At 45.4% G+C, this 27,519-nt stretch overlaps 1 pseudogene; it reads left to right on the forward strand.

Annotated features, from left to right (window-relative positions):
- On the forward strand, positions 1 to 23,952 carry LOC102405872 (annotated as a pseudogene).
- The last annotated feature ends 3,567 nt before the right edge of the window (positions 23,953 to 27,519 follow it).

Genomic DNA, 27,519 nt, shown 5'->3' on the forward strand with positions numbered 1-27,519 from the left:
GTGCGCAAGCCGGCAGGGAGGGCGGGGCGCGACGTCGGCCGTGCGGGGTCTCGGCGTCGGCGGCGCGCGCGCTCCCTCCTCTCGGAGAGAGGGCTGTGGTAAAAGCCGTCCGGAAAATGGCCGCCGCCGCCGCTGCCGCGCCGAGCGGAGGAGGAGGAGGAGGCGAGGAGGAGAGACTGTGAGTGGGACCGCCGCGGCCGCGGGCGGGGACCCTTGCTGGGGGGCGGGGGGTAGGGGCGGGACGTGGCGCGGGAGGGGCCCGCGGGGTCGGGCGACAAGGCTGGCGGATGGCGTCCCTCCTCTCTACCCTCCCCCTCCCGCTGGTGACGGCACCCCCCCCCCCCCGGCGGCCCGTTACCCGCACTTGCGGGTGACCGTCTTCGGCGCGGCCTCCTCAGGCTGCCTTTGCCTGCTCCCCCCCCCTCCCGCCTTCGGCGCGCATCCCGGCCCCCCGGCCCCGCGGGCGCCCCTGTCGCCGGGGCTTCGCCTGTCGGGGCTGCGCGCGCGTCGTGCCCTTCGCGGGGCTTCGGGCCCGCGGCGCCGTCGCGCGCCCGCGCCCCCGGCCTCTCCCTGGCTCGCGCTTTCCCGTCTCCCTCCCTCGCGCGCCCCTCTCCCGTTACTCGGCCCCCCCCCCCCCCCCCACTGGCGCGCGTGCGCAGTTCGCCTCCCGTCGGGAGAGTGCGCCACAAGGGCTCCTGGGCAGTCGCCCCCATCTCCAGGCTTTGCCTCCCCCTCCTTTTCGCCCATTCCATGACTTTCTGCCCCCCCCCGCCCCCGCGGCGAGCGAGTTCCTTTCGCATCTAGCAAGAACAAGTAGGTGGGAATTATTGTCCACCCACAAAAGGCACTAGACATTGTGTTCTTGGCCCCAGAGCTCATCAGAAAGAGGCGGTGATAGTTGCCATCAGGAGCCATGGGGAGGGGACGGGGTGTCCGGCAGCACCCGAAGCGCTTCGATGGGAGCGCGCTCCCAGGGCGTTTGGGGGGGGGGCATGGCCTTAGAATACGAGCGCCCTCCCATCCTTCCCCCCCCGCCCGCCCCCCTTCGCCGGCGATCTTCCAGTTACATAAGTGGAGTGGGGCTCAGTCTGTGACGGGCTTCCATAGTCCCGGAGCGCGCCCGGCTCAAGATCACCAGTACCAGATGGGGCAAGTTCACCGCATCGCCGGGGTGCCCATCACTTGGTCCCTGAAAGTTTATTTTCTTTCTAGTTTGCTTCTGAGTCACCCAGACTGAAACTCAGGTGACTGATTAGTGGTGTGGCAATGTTTTTTGTGGTTTTGCACTGAAGACTTAAGGTCATGGTGAAGAGTTTAAAAGATTGCTTTCACAGAGGAGACCGTTCATGGCCTTGCTGAGTGTGGATTCCAAGGGGGGAAAGGCTGGCTGTGGAATACACCTCTGTGGCCGTCGCTTCTACTGTGAGTGTGTTCGGTGTGGATTGGTCACAGCCGAAATGGGCTCCACCACAAAATTGATATTCCTGACTCATGGTCAGGCAGATGTGTGCTTCTCGTTTTTCAGGAACAGGAACGGGCTGCAAAGCCATTCAGAGTTGTGTCTCTGTTGTGCCGATCAGTGCCCCAAATTGTGAGATGGTAGCATAGAATTCTGTGGGTGGTTGGTGATCACAGAACTGAACCTACTGGCCTGTGAGGCTGAGTGGCTTAAGAGTTGAGGACTCTGGCAAGTTTTAGGCATTTTGTTACATTATGAAAATGAAGCATATTCGGGCCTTGGTAGCAAAAATCATTAACAGGCAGTTGCTATCCAGGAGAAATTTGGGTTCCACCGTCAGAATTTTCATCTGTATCTGAACGATTTCAACTAAGAATGCCATTAACCTCTTGGGTCCTTTGAAATATGCTGAATCTTTATTATTTTTTTTAATCTGGCTTTTAGTTTTAGGTCTTTTGGGAATTTCCACTAGGGATTTAGGGAAATAAATTTATTTATGGGCTTTGAAGGATTTCTAAATCCTAGTCCTGGAACCTAGGAAAAAATTTGCTTTCATTTTTTACCCGGACGTATCAGAACGTTAAAGGGCACAATCAGTCTCAGAGGTGTAGAGTTGATTGAATAAGTTGCCACAGAACACCCATTCATGGCATGTCAGCGAGGGGGCTGATCACTGAGGTGCATTCCTGTCTGCACACATAGATACACAAGCCTCTAATGAAGATTCCAAGGTTTGTACATCTGAGCCTCAGATGTGACCGGCAAGGGCTCGATTTTGTTTCCCATCATTGGCAGTGCGTTAGCCGCCTCAGGTGCCCCTCCAGTGAGCCGTTCCATCATACCCCTATCCCTTTAACCTGCACAGCCTCCAGAATATAGTTTGTCTGCAAAGTACCTGGTGGCATCTGAAGTCATGGTGTCCTAACAGCTTGAGGAAACCCTCTATGGCTTTCTTGCCAGTACACACCATACTCTTTTTTTGTTGTTACAAATTTGCCTGGAATGCTTGCAACCTTGAATCCCAGGTCTTTGTTTCACCTGACAGAGCACAATGCAGTCCAACCATACTCCAACTTTTGCACTGCTTATGTTGCAGGAGGGTTCGAGTACTGTTTTGCATTTTATTTGCAATTTCCAGCCACAGCCCTTGTTTCCCGGCTGGCCCTGCCTCTTTGTGGCTGAATCTAGTGGGATGGGGAGGCACGCTGTGGAATTTGACAGAAGAATTGGCTAGAGGAGTCCAATATGATGATGTCCCCCTCCTGAATACCCGTTCCCCCATGTGGAGACAGAATGAGAACCTTGCTTCTCGAACCTAGAATAAAGAAGAGCCGATTGGAAAGTGTTAGTTCCTTCCTGGAGGGCGCTTTCCCCTGTTAATACACCTGCCCTGGATTATTTACATGATAAATGATGTCTCCTGGACCCCGTGATCTTTTGTAAAGGTGAATATCAGTGAAAATCTTTTAACTGGCTAAGAGCAGTTTGTGGCCAGCCTGCCCGAGTTATCTATGAGAAGAATATTGTAGAAAGGGTTTGACTTTTGCAGTAAGTAGTGTTTCAAGCACATAGGCGGGTAAAGCATAGTCCTAGACTGGTGGTTCCAGGGAGCGTGGTAAACACCTGTTTGTTTTCCCCACCCTTTGCTGGTGATATGCACGCAGACCAGCCTCGTGTGGCTGGCAGATACAACGTTTTTTTCATGGGTAGAGCATTATTACTGCTCCAGTGGGAGGACCTTGTTCTCAGTGCTTCTGTACCAGTGCCTTCCAGTCAAACTGTCATTGTCACCACTGTCCCTTTACCTCAATTTGGGTAGGATGGATGTAAAGTCTCTTTCCCTTGGACTCACTGACACAAAAGTTGTGCTCTTCTGCATTTACCTGGTCTCTTCTGCCTTTCTTTGGCACGGAGCCCCTTCCTATTGAAAGCTTGCTTTGTACGCCTTTGCTTAAATACTTGGTTCTACCCCTTTGATGGTAGGTATGGTGTGGGGGGGGAACAGAGTGAGAGCAGGGCATGGCCTGCTCTCCCATATTTAAGAGGAGTTGTGACCATTCTGTTACAGAGTAAAGCCTTGGCCTTTTTCACTTCTTCAAGGCACAGTTACGTTGGTTCTGCTGGTGTATGAATGTCTTGAGCATAGCTGTTTTGTTATACTGCAGATGTCTGGACTCTTGGTATCAAGCTTTAGAAAGGCTTCCGTGCATAAGGGCTGGGGGGCGCTCTGTAACATATATATAGACCTGCAATTCACTGCTTTATTGGGTCTTCACCTAAGTGCGCTCATTTGCTGGCTCTTTTTTTTTTCTCTCTACGAAATCTTGAGTTATCAGAGATCTTAAACTTTCAGAGCTCGAAGGAACCTTAGTCTAGGTCCCTCAGTTTACAAATAAAAATGCAATTTACAAAAAAAAAAAAAAAGGCAACTGTGAAAAGTTGTGGCTCTTCTAGGGCTTCCCAGCCAGGATGCCAGTTTGATTTTTATTATATAGCTAACTGAGTAATAGCTCAGCTGGTAAAGAATCCACCTGCAATGGGGGAGACCCTGGTTCGATCCCTGGGTCAGGAAGATCCCCTGGAGAAGGGATAGGCTACCCACTCCAGTATTCATGGGCTTCCCTGATGGCTCAGATGGTAAAGAATCAGCCCGCAATGCACGACACCTGGGTTCGATCCCTGGGTTGGGAAGATCCCCTGGAGGAGGGCACGGCAACCCACTCCAGTGTTCTTTACTGGAGAATCTCCATGGACAGAAGAGCCCAGGAGGCTACAGTCCATGGGGTTGCAAAGAATCGGACATGACAGAGCAACTAAGCCTAGCAAACCTGAGTAATACTGTGACTTTGACTTCTGGGATTTTAGAGTGTTCTATGACTCGACTGTTTAAGGGAATTCTGAGGCCTCACTGCACCTCAATAGCTAATTCCAGATACCATCCTGGTAGTTCCAGACCAGCAGTAAAAGACTTGGTTGGTGTTGCACTTCTGAGTTTGATTATGTGAGTAATTGTGTGAATAGTTTCTTAAGTTGTACACGCTAGGCTTTTTTTAGTCTAAAGATAAAAGTGCAACTCTTGGGCCGGCAAGGTATCAGAAATTAGCTAATATGGGGCAGTTGAGGTTTTAACAAGGAAGTGTTGGTTGTCTTGATGAAAAGCATAGTGGCAGAAGACCTTCTTAGAACATGTGTTCAAAGGCAAAAGAGAAAGTATCACACTGTTAACTCAGTTTGTTGAACATTTTACTGATCTGAGAGGCCTAAAAGTGAGTGCTCAAAAACAGTCTTGTGTATGTCTGGGGATGGCTTAGGATCTCCCAGGGTACTTGGTTTCTTTTTGGTTCCACTTGTTTTTTTTCCTCTCCTGGCTAAAGCCTTTTTACATGATGTCACAGCAGCTTGTTGCAACTTCAGCTGCTTGCAAATGACAGGACACTTTGCCTCTGCATTTCATGTGTTCTTGGGATGACATTTTGATGTTGCATGTTCTCTGGAACATATCTTCGGTCTCTGGGTATTTCTGTATGATGTGTTGCACGAAATACTGGAGATTGCTTCCTAACTGTACGTTTTAGTGTCAAAATGTCCCTCAGAGGTGACAAGACCTGTGATAGTGTCAGTTCTAACACTCATGAATCTTTCCTTCAGCACTGTGTGTTATCTGGCAGTAAATTTCAGTGTATCCTTTGTTTCTAGCTAGGTAAGCTGGGAAATAGCATGTTACTTTGTCTGTATGTATATCTTCAAAATGTCCCAAATAGCCCTGGGAAAAAGTCGTGCAGCACAATGGGGGCTTTCAACTTACGATTTTCTTTGTTTTAGGCTCCATAAAAATACAGACTCACCAGTTCCTGCTTTGATGTGACATGTGACTCCCCAGAATACATCTTGCTTCTGTAGACCAGCTCCAACAAGATTCCATGGTAGCTGGAATGTTAGGGCTCAGGTAAGTAACCTTCCTTTTTTTTTTTTTAGTATATGTCCTGGTTTGGCCATCTGTTTTTAAAAAAAAAAAAAAAAAGGAATCAAACAAGATCTACTACTCTTGAACCATTATCAAAGTACCCCAAAGACTAAAGACATACGGTGCCAAACTGTGCCATATAATAAAAAAAAGTCACTTCCCTGAGCCCTGAAAGGTCAGTTGGGTTAAGGCTCCTTGGTAGCCACGGTATGATCCGGGGGCGGGTGTCAGATTAGAGCTGGAACTGGTGACCTGCCCCTTCAGTTCACCTTCAAGCAGGTCAGCTAAGCGGAGCTCTTCACCGGCTGCTCTGGCTCTCACCTAGCGGCCTTCAGCGCAGTGCTCTGTTTGCTCTGGTCTCGGGTAAATGACTTCCTGGTCAACATTAGCGAGTGGCGGTGATGCATTTGCAGACACGGGAACCTGCGTGTGTTCCCCTAGAAGGACGACCTTCTGCAAGCTGTGGCCAGACAGCAGAAAGAAAAGAAAGTGAAGTCAATCAGTCATATTCGACTCTTTGTGACCCCATGGACTGTAGCCCACCAGGCTCCTCCATCCATGGAATTTTCTAAGCGATAGGACTCGAGTGGGTGGCCATTGCCTTCTCCAGGGTATCTTCCTGGCCCAGGGATTGAACCCAGGTCTCCCGCATTGTGGGCAGACACTTTACTGTCTGAGCCACCAGGGAATCGAGTGTGTGCATGCCACACACCTCCCACAGGGGCAGCAGAGAGCACCCTGAGGCCCTTTGGGCTCTTGAGACTCTAGAGCAGGAGGAAGGCCTTTTGAGAAGCTGGGGAGCTAGGCCCTCTGAGTGCCGTGCAGGGGTCCTGTCACCCGTGCATCAGGTGCTTGGGCACCACCGCCTGGCCTTTGAATTTGGTCAGATTGAACGGTTCTTTCATTTCTAAACTGGCAGGCTCAATATCTTAAGCTTTTTTGGAGGCCACATCCACATTTGATGTTTTGACATCCAGATTGCAAACATCCCGTGTGGTAAGACTGAACACTCTAATTTGGTTTCTCCATTTCTTCTCCGAAGAAAAACACGTGACTTTACACACATGCGGTCCTCAGGATTCCAGCTGACCCCCTCAAATTTTGCACTTAGTTGTATCTCTCTAGCGGCTTCTGATGCTTCAGTCTGAAGCTGTGTGGACATCTGTCTCAGCCCATTTTGGGGCTGAGTGAGGGGCAGAGAGTTTGGGTAGAGGAGCAGAAAACGTGTAGACGGAAGTGAAGAGCATCACGCTGTCTCCAAGTCACAAATTTGGTTCTGCTTCTGATCCTATGACTTAAATTGTCATTCCCATTTACCACTGCGGGGTGTGCTCTGGGCCCTGCTGACAGGACGTTCTTTGTACGCCACGTATTTATGCTGGTGGGAGTCGTGTGGCTGCTGCTTTGTGCATTGTCTCAGAAACTGTGTGGATGAAATGTAATATAGGCAGTGAATGGGTTTCTTCTGATAGATATTAGGCCTGAAGGAGTGATTGATGTTTTTAATAGTCTTTTTCTCCGATTGCAAATGGATTTCATAAAACAGACGGTGGCAACTCTCTACAGTTTCTTCTAAACAATGCAGAAAGGAAGAGATGTTTTTAAAAATATCTCATTACTTGTGAATGAGAGAGTCACGGCCATTTGAGCTTCAAGGGACTTTGAAGTGAGCATGAGTGTGAAAGGCGCTCAGTCGTGTCCGACTCTTTGTGACCCCATGGAGCATACAGTCCATGGAATTCTCCAGGACAGAATACTGGAGTGGGTAGCCTATCCCTTCTGTGGATCTTCCCAACCCAGGAATCGAACCAGGGTCTCCTGCATTGCAGGCAGATTCTTTACCAACTGAGCTATCAGGGAGCTTTGAAGGGAATTCTCAAAGGACAGAACCTGTCTTTAATAAGTACTTGATCTCTTACTACTTTTCAAGAAATTATAAAAAATAAAACTTTTTTTTTTTTTTAAAGAAAAGTCAAACTATTTTAAAGTATATCAGTAAAAAAGCAAATGTTCCCAGTACTCTCCACACCCACTACCCAAAGTAACTGCCGTTAATAGCGTACTGTAGATCCTTCTGATTCTTCTTCTCAGGCTCTGCAAATATGTTCTGTTTGTGTTTTTGACAAAATAAGGATTGCATGGTATGTATTCGACATCTCCCATGTGATATATTTCTCTGCCTCATTTCTGTTAAATAGAAGTGTGGTTTGGTGCTAATTTACGTCATACAGTGTTCCCCTTTTGATTTTCTTGATGGTTCACTATTAAAGATGCTACTGGATTGAATGTCCTCAGGTGCCAGTCCTTTTGAAGAATGGCTGCCTAGACTTGAAGTTGCCGGTGGGTACTTACCACATCGCCTTCCAAAATGTCTAGCCCGTTTCCCATGACAATCTTAGCAAGTGCTATTTCCTGTATTTCCCATATCCTCCCAGAATTGGATGTCCTTTTTAAATATGTGTTTCTTGGGTTATTACTAGGGCTGAACGTCAGTGGTCGCTGGCCATTTGTATTTGGTTTTTGTGAATTGCCTGTTCATGTCTTGCATTTATTCTTCCATCGGGGTATTTCTTTTTAAGTCAGTTTATAAGAACTCTTAATATATTAAGGATATTAATTCTCTGTCATCATGCAGAGATTTTTCTTTGTTACATGGCATGACGATACTCATCTAGATTTTCTTTCTTCCTAAAAAACTTGATGATGTGCTGTATTCATACATACATATTTGATACATGCAAAAGATTCGTATAGTTACGTTGTCTTATGTTTTTTGTACGGTATTTGGAATACTTGTGTTTGTATTTAACTTTGGGATTGGATAAGGTCTCGAGTCCAGCTAGCCAGTATGTCATAGCCATTTGTTGAACCATCTGGTCTTCACCTTTATCTTATGCCAACTTCAAGTGAACAGAGGATCTTTTACTTCTTTCTTTCTGAAGTTTTTTCTTTGTGAGGCTCTTGAGGGCAAGCCCATCAGCAGATAATGGTTTATGCATTCATCCAACAAATATTTTTGCTCCTGCTTTGAGCCAGGGATGGTGCTGGGCCCTGCACGTGCTGCCTTCTTCACTGGCCGTGGGGTGCTGGGGAAGGCGACAGAGGTCATGATGCCAGCTGCGTGGCTCCAGTGCCCATTCCAGAAGACTCAAGAAAATAGCGGATCTTCACAAAAGTAGGTTTTAGATAAACTAGGAGGACTCCAGAGGGTGTATATATGCATGTGTGTGTTTTAAATTCTGACACGGAAGTCGGAGCCATAGGGTAGACTGCAACATAAGCATAGTTTGTTTTCTAACTCAGATAATTGCAGGCTGATTTGTGTCTTGATTTATGATGAGGGCTTTTTGCTGTTAAAATAGTTTTATATTCAACTGCCTTGGTTGTGATGGAATAAAAGTTGCACACTGATAAAAATGGTAATTTTCTTTTATGATGATTTTGAAGCTTTCTGTAATAGCTGATAAAAATAAAGACAGGGTTTTGGTGAATGTGATCTTTGGGGAACAAGTGTAATTTTTTGCGGCTGGCATCATTTAAATCTAATAAGTACCCTCAAAACTGAAGTGGAATCCTAATTTTTTGACTTAAAGAAATGACATAAGTGACATGTGATTAAGGAAAAGGCTTCTTGTGTAAGGCTGAGGTTTTTTAATGATTACTTTAAATACATATATAACAGTACAGCATTAAAAAGGTGGTATAAAAGGTTACATGGTATATGATCTCCTTGCTACCTTGTCCCCAGACAACCATTTCTCCCTGAAGGCAACCATCATTATCAGTTTCTTATAAATCTGTGAGTGTGCATGTGTAATTTTGAAATTGTGAAATGTTCATAACAGAAAATTTTCTGTTTTAACTATTCATTGTGCAGTTTAGTGACACTGAGTACATTCTCTTTGCTGTGCAGCCATCACCACCATGTATCTCCAGAGCCCTTTTATCTTGCAAAACTGAAATGATACCCGTTAAATGAGAACTCCCCACTCTTCCCCGCTCTCAGCCCCTGCCAATTGCTCATTTACTTTGTCTCCTATGAAATGGACTATTCTAGATACCTCATATTATTGTATATTTTTATATATGTGTTTATGTATATATCTTATGTGTGTGGTTTTTTACCAAATAGTAAAACACTGTGCACATTTGCACAGTTTGCTCTTTTTAGTTAATATATTTTGATGCTTGTGTGATATGAATTTCCGTAGAGACATGTCACTCATTTTAAGGGTTGAGGTAGTAGTCCATTATGGATACACCATAATTTCTTAACTGATTTTCTCTGGATGGATATTTATGTTTCCAGTGTTTTTTATTTCATTAATGTTGTAGTGAATCGTCTTTTATATAATACCATTTTTCACAGCCAAGTTTATCTGTAGGAGAAATTCGTAGAGCTGGAACTTGCTGGGTCAAAGGATATATGCATTTTAAACTTTGATAGATATTGCTAAATCAAGGATGGCCTTCCAGTTGCGTGGTTTTAGAGGGGAAAAAAACTACATTTGAGTAGATAAGCACAAATTTGTAGAGATTAGAGAGCTGTTTATTCGGATAGGAAGAAATCATTTTCAGCAGTTAGCATGAGAAAGCAAAACTTCAGAAGCTTCCATTTCACGACCTAGTGTGAACAGAGGAGCTGAGACAGGACCCTTTATTTGGCAAGGAGAACGTCAGCCTGTTCTTATTTGTGGATCATGAAGAAAATGGAGTGTTTTTATTTTGGTACCGGTCTAACTTGCAGCGGCTCCTTGGGACTCAGGGTTGAAAAGTGCCCACAGCTGCTGAATGTTCTCCCTCATTTGTGTTGTGACATCATAAGGAATACCCTGAAAGTATTCAGGACCATATTGCTGTCGCCTTGTTTCTTGTTGACTGTGGTACTCTATTGCAGTCCTTTTTTCACTTACCCTGGACTAATTGAGCATCTGTTATTTGTCACTTCCTGCCCTAGATGCTAGGGACTGTTCATACACTCAGTGATTTTCTGGTCTAAAAGACAACAGGCCAATATGCCTTTATTTTACAAGGGGCTAAAGGTGACAGTGGCCACTTCGAGTGCACGGAAACATTAGATCCCACCTGGACTCCCAGGTAGCGTCAGGGAAGAGACTTCTTTGAAAAGTGACCCCCCCACCCAGGACCTGAATGATAAGGCACTGTTAGATTCCAGGAGGAGGCACATGCAGAGGAAAGGGCCGTGCGTCTGGAGGCTCGGACGGGAGGGAACTCGGAGAGTTCAGGGTGGGAGGATGGGGCAGCAGGGGTCTCAGAGAAGTTGCACTGGCAGGGATGCTGGTGGCAGAGCAGACCCAGCTGGCCTGGCTGTGCCAAATAGGCTCAGTCTTCCTTCCAGCGGCCTCACTCTGAGAGGGTCCCGAGCCCCAGGAGGTGGTGGCAGGTGCTCCAGCCACCTGGCCTGTCCCCCCAACCCCCGGGTTCTGGAGGCCATCTGCCCATCAGACCCCAGGGGCTCCCGTTCCACGTCTCCTCCTCAAACCTTCCTTTCCTCCCTGATCCTGGAGACCGAGAGGTTGCCCATCCCCTGAAGGTGATGGAGCTACTCCCCAGACAGGCCAGTTTAAACCTTTGGAAGTACTTTGCGAATTCCTAGGATGGTGCCCTACCGCAGGTGACATTCTGCAGCTTGTGCTTTTTATGCACTCTTTGGCTTTTGAGCCTGGGCCGTGTTGCTGTGTGCAGCCCTTCATTCATTTAACTTGTCTCCTTGTGCTGTGGAAACATCTTTACAACCGAAGTCCCACCAGAGCCCTGAGGGAGAATGGAATTGTCGAGAAACAAGGATTGACATCTGGTTTATGTTTACATCCTTCGGCTCTATTAACTGAGAAGATATTTTTATTTCGGTGTTTGTGAAAACTTTCCACAAAAAAAAGGCATCCATTTTCTAGACTTATTAATAGAGCAGTCCGAAGGTTTTATTTTTAGTTTTGAAAGAAATCAAAGCAGGCTTCTGAGATAGGCACATTTTCCCTCATTCCCATCTCCTTTTCATGTTTTGCTGCTAAGACAAACTTGAGCACTTTTCAGCATGAGCTGGCTGTCTCCATGTAGATTATTTTTGAAAAATGTAAGCACTTGGGTTTTTCTGGGGTTTCTACTGGTACTTAAGTTTTGACATTTCTTTGAAAAGTATTTTAAATCTGTATATACATTTTTAGTAATTTGTTTTTAAAATACAAATTTCTGTGTTTTTGGGTTTTCTGTTTTTATAAACAGCAGAAGGTATTAGTCTATATTAAGTACTAATTTGCTCTAATATTTTCAGCTGTTTTTGGAATTACACTTGGCAAAAAAAAAGAGACAAATGTCTGCAGTTGTGACAGTTTGTCTTTTTGTTCCTTTTAACTCCAGAATAAATAATTCTAGTGAATTTTTTTCTAGGCTTGTAAGAACACAGGAATGATTTGAGTCATTGTAATAAGTAGTTAGGCAAAATTGAAAGTCTTTTTTTTCAGTGATATGACCCTGTAAGAAACTGTTAATACAGCCTGTGAGCAACTGTGTAAAATTTCTTAACCACTCTTCCAGATTGTTTAAGACAAAAGAAAATGAACAACCAAACAAAAATACTGTTCATTATGCTTTTTATTTTTAATTACATAAGTAAAGCATCATTCTAGAAAATTTAGAAAATGCATGTGGAAATTACTCTGGAGATTCCAGCATGCAGAGAAAACTGCTGTTACGGTTTGGTGTGTATCTTTCTAGACTGAGGGTTCTGGCTCAAGTTTGAGAAGTTAGGGGTTCTGTAACCTTGGATGTATACTTGGCTTTTATTTTTACTAACCTCTCAGTAAAAATTTAATAACATATGTAGGCAGCAGACCATGGTAGTGTTAGGAGTACCTGTGCTTTTGTCACCAATAGAGAGCAAAGATGCTTTCACATAGTATTCCATGCAGTTACAGAGATTTTGAAATATTGCTCATGTTCATCACAACTCAAACTTAGTTGTCAGACTCACTTCCAGATCTGGCTATTTATTTAGTGGTTTACTAAAGAGGCACATATTACTCTTAATACCAATTCTCAAAGTAAGTTGTTAATCAATTTCTATGTATTTTATTTTATGTATTTGAAAACGTCCTTCTGAGGAGTGGTTCAGAGGGCCAAAGTCCATTATGCCATGCAACTCCAGATATAAGAACAGCCAACATTTGAGTGGTCGCTGTGCCAGGGAAAGAGATCAGGAAAGCCCTAAAACAGAGGTGCATTAAAGAGAGACAGAATGACATGAAAAGTGAGTTTAAATTACTATATCAAATATTTTTTATGAACACATTAATATTTTCCAGATCCTGTGCAAAGTGTACTGCAACTACAACTGGCAAATAATAACCTAAAGGTTACCTTTGCTATTGGCATTTTAAATATCCTTCTAGAGTCTTCTTTACACACCTGTGTATATGTGTCTGTGTTTTACTTATCAAATATTTATTTGTTTTTTGGCTGCACTGGGTTTCAGTTGCAGCACATGGGATATTCAGTCCTCATAGTAGCATGCAGGATCTTTTAGTTGTAGCATACAGGATCTAGTACCCTGACTAAGGATAGAACTCGGGCCCCTTGCATTGGGAGCATGGAGTCTTAGCCACTGGACCACCAGAGAAATTCCTACATGTTGATTGAGATAAATGGGATCATATAGTATGTACTGTTGTAACTTGCCTTCTTTCCACACTGATAATGCCATAGATATCTTTCCATGTCAATAAAAATATGTATCATCACTTTTCTCTAAAATAAAAATAACTCATGTTTTCTAATTATAAAAGTAATAACTGTTTTGTGGGGGAAAAAATGTTTTTTAGAAAATATGGGAAGAGGAAACGGAAGGATTGTCCATAAAACTGACATCTACACATAGATAATGTTTTTGTGCCATGATTTTTAATGGTCACCTGACATTTTATTGATGGCTCTACCTTGATTTAATTAGAGCTGTTTCCATTATTTCTGTGCTTTCATTTCTGTGTGGCTGTGTGCTGACCATTCTACTCTGTGCCTGTGTCTCTAGCTTGCATCTCTAACTTTTTTTTTCTTAATTAATTACTTTATTTTAATTGGAAGATAATTACCTTACAATATTGTGATGATTTTGGGCATCTCTAACCTCTTGAGCCCTGCATTGGATGGCCTCTTCAGTCTTTCCCCCGGAGTTGCTCCTAGCCGTCTCAAACTTAACAAGTCCCAAACAGAACTCTTGCTTTTTTCCCTCCTTCAGTTCTGCTTTGGACACGACTGAGCGACTATACAGCAACAACAATGGATCTGCTTCTCTTCCTAGTTTCTGTTTCATTAAATATCATCAGCATCCGCCCAGTTACCAGTCTAAAATTCTAGGAGATGTCCTAGGTTCTCACCTTCCTCTAATCCACCAGCAAGTACTATGGGCCTCCACATTCAAAATGTACCTCAGAACCAACCACTTGTCACCACCTCCACTAAGACCTCAGTCCCCACCACAAGTCACTTCTCAGACGGATGCTCTAAGACTTCAGGTCACATACTGAGCAGCTTTCTCACCCACACTTGGAAACAGCTACATCCTTCATAGGCCTATTTTTTTTTTTTTTTACAGTGATACTTAATTCTAAGTGATTAAATTTTTCCACATACAAGTACTGGGTTCCTTGCTGCTCTGTGTTGAAGAATATGCAGTTCATCAGGCTGTCATCCAGTCATTCATCCCATGACAGAGTTAAGTGTCTACGGTACCTGGGGCAGTGTGGTAGGCAGGCTGTAGGGTGACCGACACAGAGTGGCATCTATTTTGCATGGAGCTCAAGTGTGACTGGAGAGACAGACTTTAAATAATTTCCAAGTGATTATGTAATTACAGTGGGTTCAGTGTTTTAAAGGAGGAGTTGGAAGAGGGTTCACTGTGATCATGTGTAATGGAGGAATAGCCCAGCCTTGGGAGGAATACGGAGGCCCGCCCTAAGGAGGCAGTGCTGAAGTGAGGGACCAAGGGGGCAAAGTCCAGAGTGGAGGAGGGCTTTCCAGGTGGAGAAGAGTACTTGTGAAAGCCCCGAGTCTGGCCAGAGCTTCATCAACTGAGATACTTAAGCAGGCTGCAGCAGAGCAGGGGTTGGGGGCTGAGATGCAGGCTGAGTGGCTGACAAGGTGGGTGCAGGATTTTTGACATTAATGTCATAATAGTAGGGAGCTATCAAAGGGTTAGGCTGTATGGATTTTTATTTTATAATCAAAGTATTACAGCCCCTTGATAACAGCATAACCTTGAGGTTATGGTGAAAACAACAGTCTAGCTCTCTCCTCTCCTGTTCCATGACCCAGAGATGCGATGCCAGCCTTACATGGTGTCTCCTTTGAGTTTCTTTGGTTACTGTCAGAACTAAATTGTATATTTATGCATCTTTCTTGATTTGACAATGTTGGGGAGTTACAAAAGAAGACAGCTTACATCACCTCCCTTATTGGCATTCATATTCACAACAGTGGTTCCTGTTCCATCACCTTTAGTCCATAAAACACTTCCCCTCTCTGGAAGGGGATATAATAACCCTGGATCAGTAAAAATGCTAAATGTTTGCCTTTGATAACTAAATTCCAGAGTAAGGAGCTGGTGTAATGATCACCTGAAATGGTGGCAAAATATTTGCTGTTGTATTTTCTGTTCTCTTTCATGTCAATATAGACTCGTGGAATTTTACTTATTAAATGTTTTACTATGCAACCAAAGTCACTATTCTTTCTTGATCAAATTATTCCAAATGTGGCCAGTGAGATTCCCTTTATGCTGGCACCTGTGTCATCTTGGCATACCCTTATTAATTAGTCTTTGAGTGATTCTTTGCTTTCTGGGATAAGACATTCCATCCCAATGTGTGCTTTTCCTAACCCAGAACTGGTTCTAAGAGTTCTGGATCCTTTTAGTGGGAAATGGTATTTAGAATTTCAGTGTTAGACGTGCACACTCTTACTGGGGTGCCATTGTATCTATGGTCTTTCAGTGGACAAAGCTAGAAAACATACTGAAAAGCTTTCTTACCTCACAAATACATAACGATGTCTACAATGGAAATTAACATTAGAGGGTTTGTCATTAAATTAACATTAGTGGATTTGTCTTCAACTTTATTTAACCCTTATATATCTTTTTCTTACACAAAAAAAGTTCATTCCTAATTAACATTACAGGTTACTTAATCTTGTAATATACATAAAATAATTATCAAATTATAATATCATTAGTACTACGAAAATAATAATTATGAATGAAGTTTCAGATTTCTTCTTGTCCTTAGGATATATCTCACCAGGGACATAAAATCAAGATTATTGTGTTCAAAAACCACCTGGAGGATTTGCTTCTAGTAGTAGTGAGGTAGCTCATTTTGGACTACCTCCAACCTCCTTGCAGATAACAGCTAACAACTCAAGACAAAAATAAAAAACCACTTGTTTTAAGGCACTAGAGAGAGACTGAAAACAGGCAGAAACTAGAGGGAAGTCGATACTTGGAAGAAGGAAACTGCATTAGATGAAAAACAGCTCTTTACCCACAGGCAGTCCTCCTCAGTGCTGCTGCAGGGAAACAAAAACTTTGATAGAGTCCTAGACTCAAGGGTTAAGGAATAAGAGGAATGAAGGCAGAAATTCTGGAAATCAGATTAGCCACAGGCAGTGGGGAAGGTAGGCAAATTCTTCATAGAAACTCTACCCAACTCCAGCTAAGGCAGAAGGAATGAATAGAGATTTCAACTGCTGCTCACCACAGGGAAGACTGAAGATCTCTTCAAGAAAATTAGAGCTACCAAGGGAACATTTCATGCAAAGATGGGCACAATAAAAGAAACGGTATGGACTGAACAGAAGCAGAAGATATTAAGAGGTGGCAAGAATACACAGAAGAACTACACAAAAAAGATCTTCATGACCCAGATAACCACAATGGTGTGATCACTCACCTAGAGTCAGGCATCCCGGTTTCCGAAGTCAAGTGGGCCTTAGGAAGCATCAATAAGAACAAAGCTGGTGGACGTGATGGAATTCCAGCTGAGGTATTTCAAATCCTAAAAGATGATGCTGTGAAAGTGCTGCACTCAATATGCCAGCAAATTTGGAACACTCAGTAGTAGCCTCGGGGCTGGGAAAGGTCAGTTTTCATTCCAATCCCAAAGAAAGGCAGTGCCAAAGAATGTTCAAACTACTGCACAGTTGAACTCATCTCACAGGCTGGCAAAGTGATGCTCAAAATTCTCCATAGGCTTCAAGAGTATGTGAACAGAACTTCAGATGTTCAAGCTGGATTTAGAAAAGGCAGAAGAACCAAAGATCAAATTGCAAATATCCGTTGGATCATAGAAAAAGCAAGAGAACTCAAGAAGAACATGTACTTCTGCTTCATTGATCGCACTAAAGCTTTTCACTGTATAGATCACAACAGACTGGAAAATTCTTAAAGAGATGGGAATACCAGACCGCTTGACCTGCCTCCTGAGAAATCTGTATGCAGGTCAAGAAGCAACAGTTAAAACTGGACATGGAACAATGGACTGGTTCCAAATTGGGAAAAGAGGCTGTATATTGTCACCCTGCTTATTTAACTTATATGCGGAGTACATCATGAGAAATGCCAGGCTGGATGAAGCACAAATTGGAATCAAGATTGCCAGGAGAAATATCACTAACTTCAGATATGCAGATGACACCACTCTTATGACAGAAAGTGAAGAGGAACTAAAGAGCTTCTTGATAAAAGTGAAAGAAGAGAGTGAAAAAGCTGGCTTAAAACTGAACATTAAAAAAACAAAGATCATGGCATCCAGTCCCGTCATTTCATGGCAAATAGATGGGGAAACAATGGAAACAGTGACAGACTATTTTCTTGGGCTCCAAAATCACTGCAAATGGTGACTGTAGCCATGAAGTTAAAAGATGCTTGCACCTTGGAAGAAAAGCTATGACCAACCTAGAGAACATATTAAAAAGTAGAGACATTACTTTGCCAACAAAGGTCCATCTAGTCAAAGCTATGGTTTTCCCAGTATGACTCTGGGAATGATCGTGATTCTCACATCCCAGTCATGTATAGATGTGAGAGTTGAACCATAAAGAAAGCTGAGCACCGAAGAATTGATGCTTTTGAACTGTGGTGTTGGAGAAGACTCTTGAGAGTCCCTTGGACTGCAAGGAGGTCAAACCAGTCAATCCTAATGGAAGTCAGTCGTGAATATTCGTTGGAAGGACTGATGCTGTAGCTGAAGTTCCAATAATTTGGCCACCTGATGCAAAGAACTGACTGACTGGAAAAGACCCTGATGCTGGGAAAGATTGAAGGCAGGAGGAGAAGGGGACGACAGAGGATGAGATGGTTGGATGGCATCACCAACTCAATGGACGTGAGTTTTAGCAAGCTTTGGGAGTTTGTGATGGGCAGGGAAGCCCGGCATGCTGCAGTCCATGGGGTTGCAAAGAGTTGGACACTACTTAGCAACTGAACTGAACATGCCATACATGAAATTTAATTCAAGATTAATTATGGATCTAAATATAAAGCTTTTAGGAAAAAGCAGGAGAATGTCTTCACAATCTTGAGATAAAGGTTTCTTAGCATACAGAAAGCAGTAATTATTAAAGGGGAAAATGGATACATTGGACTTCATTAAAACTTAAAACTTTTTCTTTTCCAAAGGTAAGATTAAGAAAATGAAAAGACAGAAGTCACTGAGAAATAGTTGACACAAGTTGTAAATAGGAAAGTCGTATATCTGACAAATGACTTATATCCAGAATATATAAAGAACTCGTACAACTCAATAATAAAAAAGACAGTCTATTTTTGAAACAGGAAAAGATTTTAGTAAGTATTTTATAAAGGAAGGCATTTGAGTGATGACCAGTTTTCATGTGAAAAAGTACTAACAGTCATCAGAGAAATGCAAATTAAAGCCACAATAAAATACCACTACACACCCACTGGAAGGGCCAAAACTGAAAACTGACAACACCAAATGTTGCTGAGGATATGGGGTGGGGCTGACTGGAAACTGGTGCCAGGGAAACTTTCTGTGACCGTGGTTGCCGGGAGCCGGCGAGAGACATTCCACTCGTGACAAAGGTCATGAGGAAGGAGGCTCGGCATATGCAAAGGTGGGATCGAGCCTCGGGAATCCCCCCGGATATTCTCGAGCATCTACCCCCAAAAACCAGAGTCTGCCTACTTTATTGCTTTGTGCTCTCACCTCTGACTTTACTGGGGGCTGTCCCCCACCACCATCTCACTCTCTGTCAAAGAGCTAACTTACAGCTCCAATTAATAAAGTTCCTGGGCAATTAGGAGTGTTTAAATCCAAACCCCTCAGATGGCTCTCTAACTCGCCTGACAAGTTTACCCTGTCTCCTACAGCTATGCATAGGATTGTTTACAGATTGTTTACAGTCTCCCAGCCTCAAGAGGCACGGGAAGCTTAAGATATTCAAATAGCTTAGAGCCTCTCAGAGAGTTAGAAACTGTCAGAATAAAACTAGTAAAAGATTTCATTGATGAGCCAATGCTTGTTGCCAAGTTTTCACATCCCCTGAATTGTATCTTTGAATGTGTATTAATTAATATAGTTGGTATGTAGAAAAAATAAGTAGTGGCCTTGGTGTTAGTAACTTTAGACCCTTAAGGTAATAAATTCTTTCCTTTGTAAACCCATTACACATCCGCCCTATAGGAATGCAATTTTATCTTCGGAAGATGGCGCCAAACCTTAAAATAATTACTCTTAGAGAAAATAAGTCTTTGTTGTAAGTCTTTGTCAAGAGTCATAAAATGTTAATAGGCCTTCTGGCCAGAAGATGATGTAAATCACCTAAACCATTTGTATACGATAAATTTGCAGGAAAGAAACCCTGGTTTTTGATAAGGATCAAAGATTGCTGACTTTGCATCCCCTATTATCCTCTATGTGTAACTTAGGGTATATAAGCCCCTGTTGAAAATAAAGCTACGGGCCTTGCTCACCAAAGCTTGGTCTCCCCGTGTCATTTTTCTCCTCGATTTTCAGCTGAGTCTCCATCTGGACCGTGGATATCCTCTGCGACCATTTATTTGCCTGGGCTTCTAAGACCCACTCGAGGTGGTGTCTAAGGTGGGGCACCTTCCGCTATTCGAGAGGGCGCCTGCGGCCTCTGTGGTCAGAGCTAACCTGGTGTCACAGGTTATATTGATTTTCCGCGTAAACCAAGCCACTCAGCTTCTTTTCACCGCTGAATTTTCCTACTGAGCTATCCTCATTCTATTACTCTTTATATCTCTAATTAACATTTGAATAGGTCGCCTATGCCGTCTCTCCTTCGAATACCCTGGATCCCCGGCACATGGTAACATCTTTTATCTTGATAGGGTTTGGCTTATACAGGTGCATACACTTGACAGAACTCATCAGATGGTACACTTAAAATTTGTCATTTTACTGGATGTAAATTTTACCTAAGAACGAGTTTTCATCTCTAGTTAATGGTATACGTGCTAACTTGTTTGGAGATGAAGTGTACTGGTGAACTTTGAAATGGATCAAAAATAAGATGGATTGATGTGTGGATGAATCATGTCAATAATGGTAGAATCTGGGTGATATATATATATGGGTGTTCTTTGTACAGTTTGTTCAATTTTTCTGTATGTTTGAAATTTTTCTTCATAATGTGTTGGGGAAAAGTCACTTGGAATAATTCTTTTTTGTGTGGTTATGTTACTGATTTGATGTAGTTAGCTTTATTTGTTTTCAGTGTTGTGGTTTGCTTTTTCTCTTTATTTGTAGAATACAGTCAAGCCTAATTTAACTGGGGAATTTCTCCTTTAGCAAATTTCTTCAGTTATGATTGTAGAATAACAGAGTTACGATTGTCATAATGATTCTTTATGTGTGTGCTAAGTCGCTTTAGTCGTGTCCGACTCTTTGTGACCCTATGGACTATAGCCCACCAGGCTCCTCTGTCCATGGGGTTCTCCAGGCAGAAATTCTAGAGTGGGTTACCATTTCCTCCTACATGATTCTTTATGTTAATAGCCTGTATGCACACTTTATGTACATGTAAACAAAACATGGGTTTTATAATTGTTTTGTTATACTTATTCCGATCACATGTATTGAAATGAAATTTGTATCTATTGAATCTAGTATAACAGACTTGAATTTAAATAAAAGCCAAGCCTCAGATGATAATTAGACTTGTGGTGACCACTTTGTATCATATAAATGCTATATACCTGAAAGATATGATTTTTTAAAAGGCCAAAAAAAAATTAATATGAAGAAGCTAAGCCCATATAATGCTTAGAAGTTATTAGTTTCTTGCTTATCCTTCTACTGCGTCCTCTTGCAAAAAGATAAACCAGCTCTTCCGCCGTCATCGCCGCCATCCTCAGCGCGACCTAGCTCGCTCAGATCTTCCTTGGAGAATCCACCACCATCTGCCACCATGGTGAACTTCACAGTAGACCAGATCCGGGCCATCATGGACAAGAAGGCCAACATCCGGAACATGTCTGTCATTAGCCACGTGGACCATGGCAAGTCCACTCTGACGGACTCCCTGGTGTGCAAGGTGGGTGTCATCGCCTCTGCCTGGGCTAGGGAGACCTGCTTCACTGACACCCGGAAGGACGAGCAGGAGCGTTGCATCACCATCAAGTCAACGGCCATCTCCCTTTTCTACGAGCTTTCAGAGGACGATTTGAATTTCATCAAGCAGAGCAAGGATGGCTCTGGCTTCCTCATCAACCTCATCAACTCCCCTGGGCATGTCAACTTTTCCTCAGAGGTGACAGCCGCGCTCCGTGTCACTGACGGTGCCTTGGTGGTGGTGGACTGCGTGTCGGGTGTGTGTGTGCAGAGACAGTGCTGTGCCAGGCCATTACCGAGCGCATCAAGCCAGTGCTGACGAGGAACAAGATGGACCGGGCCCTGCCTGAGCTGCAGCTGGAGCCTGAGGAGCTCTTACCAAACCTTCCAGCGCATTGTAGAGAATGTCAACATCATTATCTCTACCTATGGCGAGGGCGAGAGTGGCCCCATGGGCAACATCATGATCGACCCCGTCCTTGGTACTGTTGGCTTCAGGTCTGGTCTGCATGGTTGGGCCTTTACCCTGAAGCAGTTTGCAGAGATGTATGTGGCCAAGTTTGCCACCAAGGGCGAGGGACAGCTAGGGCCTGCTGAGCGGGCCAAGAAGGTGGAGGACATGATGAAAAAGCTGTGGGGAGACCGGTACTTTGATCCAGCCAGCGGCAAGTTCAGCAAGTCAGCCAACAGCCCTGATGGCAAGAATCTGCCACGGACGTTCTACCAGCTTATCCTGGACCCAGTCTTCAAGGTGTTTGATGCAATCATGAAAGAGGAGACGGCAAAACTAATTGAAAAACTGGACATCAAGTTGGACAGTAAAGATAAGGACAGGGAGGGCAAGCCACTTCTGAAAGCTGTGATGCACTGCTGGCTGCCTGCTAGGGATGCCCTGCTGTAGATGATCACCATCCACTGCCATTCCGCGTGACGGCCCAGAAGTACTGCCGTGAGCTCCTGTACGAGGGGCCCCCAGACGATGAGGCAGCAATGGGCATTAAAAGCTGTGATCCCAAAGGCCCTCTCATGATGTACATTTCCAAAATGGTGCCGACCTCTGCCAAAGGTCGGTTCTGTGCCTTTGGCCGGGTCCAGAGCTGGTGTCTACTGGCCTGAAGGTCCGCATCATGGGACCCAACTATACTCCTGGGAAGAAGGAGGACCTGTACCTGAAGCTGATCCAGAGGACAATCCTGATGATGGGCCATTACATGAAGCCTATCAAGGATGTGCCTTGTGGCAACATTGTGGGCCTGGTGGGCGTGGACCAGTTCCTGGTGAAGACTGGCACCATCACCACCTTCAAGCATGCCCACAACGTGCGGGTGATGAAGTTCAGTGTGAGCCCTGTTGTCAGGATCGCTGTGGAGGCCAAGAACCCGGCCAGCCTGCCCAAGCTGGTGGAAGGTCTGAAGCGGCTGACCAAGTCGGACCCCATGGTGCAGTGCATCATTGAGGAGTCCAGGGAGCACATTATCGTGAGGGCTGGGGAGCTGCACTTGGAGATCTGCCTCAAGGACCTGGAGGAGGATCACGCTTGCATCCTCATCAAGAAATCTGACCCAGTTGTCTCATACTGGGAGACTGTCAGCAAGGAGTCGAACGTGCTCTGCCTGTCAAAGTCACCCCAACAAGCACAATAGGCTTTACATGAAGGCGCGGCCCTTCCCTGACAGCCTGGCTGAGGACATCAACAAGGGTGAGGTGTCCACCCGCCAGGACCTCAAGCAGCGGGCCCGCTACCTGGCTGAGAAGTACGAGTGGGACGTGGCAAAGGCCCGTAAGATCTGGTTCTTCAGCCCTGATGGCACAAGCCCCAACATCCTCACGGACATCACCAAAGGTGTGTAGTACCTCAGTGAAATCAAGGACAGTGTGGTGGCTGGCTTCCAGTGGGCCACCAAGGAGGGGGCGCTGTGAGAGGAGAACATGGGGGCGTGAGCTTTGATGTCCATGATGTGATGCTGCACGCTGATGCCATCCACCGTGGGGGTGGCCAGATCGTCCCCACAGCTCGGTGCTGCCTGTATGCCAGTGTGCTGAAGCCCCGGCTCATGGAGCCCATCTATCTTGTGGAGATCCAGTGTCCGGAACAAGTGGTTGGTGGCATCTATGGCATCCTGAACAGGAAGCGGGGCCACATCTTTGAGGAGACCCAGGTGGCCAGCACCCCCATGTTTGTCGTGAAGGCCTACCTTCCTGTCAAAGTCCTTTGGCTTCACCGCTGACCTGAGGTCCAACACAGGCGGCCAGGCCTTCCCCCAGTGTGTGTTTGACCACTGGCAGATCCTGCCCGGTGACCCCTTTGACAGTACCAGCCACCCCAGTCAGGTGGTGGCAGAGACACACAAGCGCAAAGGCCTGAAAGAAGGCATCCCAGCCCTGGACAACTTCCTGGACAAGTTGTAGGCAGCCTCCGCTTAGCCCACCACAAGGTGGGGTGCAGCCCCCGTGCCCAGGGACAAGTGACCACAGCAACAAGCCCCCACATTCCCCACAACACCTCAAGGCTGCAGTAATGCTCTGCCTGACAGGTTTCTGGGGCCCACTTCGTGCCATCACTCAACATGAACTTGATGCAGTTTCTTTTGATATTTATTTCCAGATTTCAGGGGCAACAAGTGCCCTCGCAGCAGGGTCTTATCTGGCTGGTGGGGATGGGGGAGGGGATGGAACAACCAATACTTTTTTGTTGAGAGGGAAACTTAATGTCAAAAAAAAGTTAGAAATAAACGCATTAAGAGGTTTATTTGGGTAAATGGCCCCTAGTGGATTTTCCTCCAGAAGGGGGCAAGAAATAAGCAGGTAGATGTTCTCTTTGGACAGAAGCTAGAAGGCAGGAAACCCCACCCGCACAGTGTCACTGAGCGCCTCCAGCTGTATTAGTGCCATTGGAATAATAAACTCGACATGGTGGAAAACAAAAAATAAACCAAATATATACATATATTCTTATTTATCCTGCTTATACAAAAAACACGTTTAATATACTGTTCTGCATCTTGTTTTGTTTGTTTTTACTTCCTCTGTCCTGGAGATCACTCCCTACCAGTGTTGATACCCTCCTTGCTTATAGTGGTATGGAGCTCTCCCTTCCACATTCTTTTTGTTCCTGCTGCACAGACTCTGTTATGTGGATGAACCATGCTTTAGTCAAGCAGCTCTCTGTGGATGGACATTTGGGTACTTTTCAGTCTTTTCCTGTTGTAAACAGTGATGCTCTCTTGTTTTGTATTTGTGACTAACCCATTTTTAACCTCTGAACTCCCATTGTCTGTTTCTTTCTTGTTTGTAGATGTTTCTGTTGTGGTTTTACGGCTAAATTATCTTCAAAAACATGAGACTATTCTGTGTCCTCTAGGGACAGAATTGATCTCTCTTCCATATTGCTGGGTCTCTTCCCCAAACCCTGGAGAGCTGTTCGTGTTGGGGACAGGAGGCCTGGGTGGTGGGCCCCCTGCCCCTGCTTGCTGGTGGAGTCACCCCTGTCCTGCAGGGTCCCTTCCCCTGGGGAGGGTGGGCGTAGGAGTTTTATGGGAGTGGAGGGCTGAGCAGGGCAGGCTGACCTGCAGACTTGGCTCTTGTGGGAAGCAAACAAACGCCATGGACAGAGGTGGGCTTCACTTGGCCTACTGTCAGCCCCACCAGGAGCCTTGCAGGGAAGACAAGGTTCCAGCCGCAAACTTAGAAAAAACTGTCTGGTTTCTGGCCTGTGGGGGGAAGTGGCACCTTGCACTCCACATGTGCAACACTCACCAACCCCATTGCCATCACCCTCACTAGGGAGCTGGCTGAAAATGCCCTGCACCCAAACCTTCTGGATCAGAATCTGATGGTCAACAACCCCCCAGGTGACTTGTCTGTCTGGGAGACTTTGAGGGCCACTGCTTGCCCCAAGTCTGGTCTGCTCTGATCTGAGCATTTTGGGGGGTTTTAACAGGGGCTCCCCTCTCCTCTGTAGCTTCCTTGACTACTATTCACTCTGTTAGTCCCCACACTATTTCCAGCATCTGGAAATTTGTGAAGCATATCTCATCTGTTCAGAAGTCTCCTCCTGCTATCATTTCTGTCGTCTGTTGGAGGATTCTTCCTCTTTATACATCTGAACTTTGTTTCTTTGAGATTTGGAGGGCTAAGAGCACGTGTATGTACACAGTTGGTCATCCTCTAGTGAAGGATTTAAGCAAGGAGCTGGCTATAATCTGGAGAGCTTTATCAGGCAGTGAGGACAGAAGCCAGATTAGAATGGATGGTTGGGAGGTGAGGGAGTGGAGGCTGGGTATACACAATTCTTTCTGAGAAGTTTTGTTGTGATGAGGGCCAGAGAAATAGGGGTGGATGGGGTCAGTGTCAGTTGTGGGGTTGCAGAGGGTCTTTTTCAGGTAGATGGATCTGAGAACATGTTTGCATGAGGAGGTGGAGATGGAGGAGATGGCATCCTGGACGAGCAGAGTCCTTGCTTGACGAGAGGCCATGGAAGGGCAGGCTCCAGGTAGGCACTTTCTCTTTGAAGAAGACAAGGAGGACAGAAGTGCATAGATCCTTTGTGAAAGCTCAGGAGTCTAGTGAGAAGTAGAGCTCAAATAGAAGCTGATGAATTTATGGGATAGCTGCATCAAAGGACCCCAAAGTGGGCAGCTTCCACCAACAGCAGGACATTCTGGCACAGTGCCGGAGGCCAGAGGTCTGAAATCAAGCTGTTGCATGGTTCTGCTCCCTCTGGAGACTAGCAGAGGATTCTCTCGTGCCTCTTGTGGCGGCTAGTTATTGTTATTCATTCACTCAGTTGTGTCTGACTCTTTGCGACCCCATGGACTGCACAGCACACCAGGCTTCCCTGTCCATCACAAACTCCCAGAGCTTGCTCAGACTCACGTCCATCAAGTCAGTGATGCCATCCAACCATCTCATCCTCTGTCGTCCCCTTCTCCTCCTGCCTTCAATCTTTCCCAGCATCAGGGTCTTTTCCAGTGAGTCAGTTCTTCGCATCAGGTGGCCAAATTATTGGAGCTTCAGCTTCAACATCAGTCCTTCCAATGAATATTCAGGATTGATTTCTTTTAGGATTGACTGGTTTGACCTCCTTGCAGTCCAAGGGACTCTCAAGAGTCTTCTCCAACACCACAGTTCAAAAGCATCAATTCTTCGGTGCTCAGCTTTCTTTATGGTTCAACTCTCACATCTATACATGACTGGGATGTGAGAATCACGATCATTCCCAGAGTCATACTGGGAAAACCATAGCTTTGACTAGGTGGACCTTTGTTGGCAAAGTAATGTCTCTACTTTTTAATATGCTGTTTAGGTTGGTCATAGCTTTTCTTCCAAGGAGTAAGCGTCTTTTAATTTCATGACTGCAGTCACCGTCTGCAGTGATTTTGGAGCCCAAGAAAATAAAACTCTGTCACTGTTTCCACTCTGTGACCCCAGTATCCATGTGAGTCAGTCCCTCCCCTTCCTTGAGGCTGTGCACCTGCTGACTTGGGCCTTCCCTGAATGCCCTGTTTTTTCCAAACAGTAGCTTTCATCCTTTTCTGATAGTATGTTTATCTAACTATCTGTCATTCCTGCTGGGGCAGAACTGTCCAGGGTGGGGTTATTTGCTGTGTTCACTGAGATGGCTTACTTATGTTTACTTTGAGTGCTCAGTTGTGTCCGACTTTATGCGACCCCATGGACTGTAGCCCGCCAGGCTCCTCTGTCCATGAGATCCTCCAGGCAAGAATACTGGAGTGGGTCGCCATTTCCTTCTCCAGGGGATCTTCCCAACCCAGGGATACAACCAACGTCTCCTGCATTGCCAGGTGTGTTCTTTACCACTAGCACCACCTGGGAAGCCCAAAGTCACTCAGTCGTGTCCAACTCTTTGTGACCCCATGGACTATCCCATGGAATTCTCCAGGCCAGAATACTGGAGGGGGTAGCTGTTCCCTTCTCCAGCAGATCTTCCTGAACCAGGGATTGAACCCAGGTCTCCCACATTGTAGGTGGATTCTTTACTGTCTTAGCCACCAGAGAAGCCCAAGAATACTGGAGTAGGTAGACTATCCCTTCTACAGGGGATCTTCCCAACCCAGGAATTGAACTGGGGTCTCCTGCATTGCAGGCAGATTCTTTACCGTATGAGCCATCAGAGAAGCCCAAGAATACTGGAGTGGGTATCCTATCCCTTCTCCAGCAGATCTTCCTGACCCTGGAATTGAACCAGGGTCTCCTGAATTGCAGATGGTTTCTTGACCAACTGAGCTACCAGGGAATGGTATGTGGTGTCCCTGGGTCCTGAGAGGTCCTGGCTGAGTGTGCACCGGGTCTCCCTGCGTGCTGTTGGGGGCCTGGGGCTCAGACGTCTCTCTACCCTCACCCCCCCACTACCAGTCACCGGCTGTCTCTTCCACATCTCCAGGCTCACTGGGGCCCCTGAACCCCAGACTTGTGCATCCAGCACTGACTTGCCATCTCTGCTCAGCTTCCAGCAGGCTTCTCCAGCT

Source organism: Bubalus bubalis, chromosome X, assembly GCF_019923935.1.
Source record: "Bubalus bubalis isolate 160015118507 breed Murrah chromosome X, NDDB_SH_1, whole genome shotgun sequence".
Taxonomy (NCBI): domain Eukaryota; kingdom Metazoa; phylum Chordata; class Mammalia; order Artiodactyla; family Bovidae; genus Bubalus; species Bubalus bubalis.